General features: G+C 37.7%; 1 pseudogene; it reads right to left on the bottom strand.

The window, feature by feature from the left end:
- Positions 1–241: 241 nt before the first annotated feature.
- LOC123841229 (electron transfer flavoprotein regulatory factor 1-like) lies at positions 242–543 on the bottom strand (annotated as a pseudogene).
- Positions 544–2490: the final 1947 nt, after the last annotated feature.

The raw sequence follows: 2490 nt of genomic DNA, 5'->3' as shown, positions 1-2490 counted from the left end.
ATTGGGTACTCATTAATTTTTAATTGGTAGTTGGCTATATTGCTGATTTTGTATAAAAATTAAACATTAAGGATTGCTGATAAAGCTCTGTGAGCAGAAGTTGAAACCTATTTTAGTTCATTAAGGCAGCTCAGGCATTTTTTACATGACGTGTAAATCTTGCCATTTTAGGTTAGTTTTATCCTATCTGGTATATATAAACAGCTGGCACTGAATTCCAGTCAAATTATAGTAATAGTGATCACTTAATTTTGTTGATATCTGAATAATAGCGTTGTTTCATCGCTCTGTATTTCCTAAGGAAGTATAAGGCTTCTAGCTCTTTCATTAACAAATTCGCCCTGTCCAATAAGTTCTTTGATCTTCTCTGGGTTCTTCACATCTTTGTTTTTAAGGAAAACATTCTTCAGACAGCTTTTAAAATGGTCTCCTTTTGGATAGTCTTGTCCAAGATACAGCAGATTTTTATAAAGATTCAGTACTTCTCTTAAAGAATTGGCCATTTTCATTTACTATGGAAAGTATCCACTTTTATAGATAACATACGCACTTTCTGGCATTCCACAGCCGTAAAGGCCTCTGACTGCTTCGACTCCGGGGTCTGTCAACAGCCGAGTTAGAAGAAGTTTGATAATAACCTCTACATATGTGTGCCCCATCCTATCCCATCCTGTGCCTACATGAGATAATAACCATCCTGAATCTTGGGTTATTTTCTAGATCAAGCTATTTATAGTGTTTGTACACACATGTGCATTCACATACACCTGTGTATATATATATATATAATGCATGTATGTTCAAAAGTGTATAAATACAGTTTTCACTTTCTAAATGGGGACTTCTTGTTCTGGGACTCACTTTTTTTTCTTCAGGACCATGTTGCTAATATTCTCTATCATTTTGCTAAGATTTTTCATGTTAGATGAGGTTTCCCTTTTGATAGCACTTTAATATTCCACTTGGGGTTAAATTGAAGTTTATTTTCCTGTAGGACATATGTTTTCCCATTTTTTTTTTCCTCACTATTCTTTAAACTCTACATGTGTTACTTATGCTTGTGTATGCATTTAGTAAATCTTAAAACCTTGCCATATGATATTTAAGGACACTGTAAGGTGTTTTGCATATTAAGTGAAAAGTTTCAGGGTACTTAATAAGGTGTGTACACTGATTCATATATGGAAAAATAATAAATGGAGAAAGCTATACGTGCAGAATAATACACTAAGGGCTAGTGGGAGTAAAATAGTAATACTATTTGAGAAACCTATGGGATGTGTATATAAGGGTGTTTAATGGGTAGTTGGATCAATTTAGGACTTACCAACATATATATTATCACTGTAACCATGGGAACACATGAGGTCATACTTGGAAAGTGTAGTGTGAGAAAAGGGCCTCGGTGAGAAACTCTAGACAAACTAGCATTTAAGGAATAGATTGTAGGAATGAATTTGGCAACAAAGATTAAGAAATAATTCCCACTGAAGTTGGAAGAAAACAGGAATGTGTGTTATTGTGGACAACAAGGGAAGAAGGTATTTCTAGAAGCAAGCTACAGCACATCAGACTGAATGCAGCTGAGTGGTCAAGTTAGACAAGGCTGTGAAGTATTTCAAGCCAATGGTGGGGTGGGAAAGAAAGTCGATTACAAGAAATGGAGGCCACCAATGCAGACAGCGATTTCAAGAAATTTGGAAGTGAAGGAGTGAAATGGCTGTGGGAGAAGGAAGTCAGCTTGGGAGAGGCTTGTTTACTTGCCTGTATGCTTTTGGTATGTCTCTAGAATGAAAGAGAACGCCCATCTATGTTAGGAAATAGCTGCTAGAGAATAAATAGTAAACAGCTGTGGAGAGGCAGCAGGCTATGTAACTTCAAGTACTCACTGAATTCTCCTGAAACTAATACTATACATGAACTAACTGGAATCTAAATAAAAACTTGAACCAAAAAGTTCAAGTACTCATGTAAGATAAGAAAAAGGAACAGTGTTTGCATTGTTTCTGGAATGATCAAGAAGTTATGGTTAAGGGAATAGATCAAAATGGCAGGGGGTAGTAAGTTGAGGGACTTGGTGTCTACAGGGCCCTGTTGTATGAGTACCACGAGGAAGGAGATAACGGGGAAAGAGTTGAAGTGGATGCTTTGGCTCCTGAACTAACTGAATAATTGTTATACCTTTAATGTTTGGATTCAAGTTGCTGATATTTTATTGAGGATTTTAAGATTATATATTTAACATATTTTTGGTGGTGGTAGTGGTAGGGGAGTCTTAAAGATTTTTATTTATTTTGAGAGACAGAATGAGATAGAGCATGAGAGGGGATAGGGTCAGAGGGCGAAGCAGACTCCCTGCCGAGCAGGGAGCCCGATGCGGGACTCGATCCCGGGACTCCAGGATCATGACCTGAGCCGAAGGCAGTGGCTTAACCAACTGAGCCACCCAGGCGCCCCAGTAGGGGAGTTTTAATATGCACGTGTCGGCAT

The sequence above is a fragment of the Mirounga angustirostris genome, unplaced genomic scaffold, assembly GCF_029215605.1.
Source record: "Mirounga angustirostris isolate CCGP_5_RB_7025 unplaced genomic scaffold, mMirAng1.0.hap1 SCAF_11, whole genome shotgun sequence".
NCBI classification, from domain to species: Eukaryota; Metazoa; Chordata; class Mammalia; order Carnivora; family Phocidae; genus Mirounga; species Mirounga angustirostris.
This window is presented reverse-complemented; position numbering and strand designations above follow the sequence as displayed.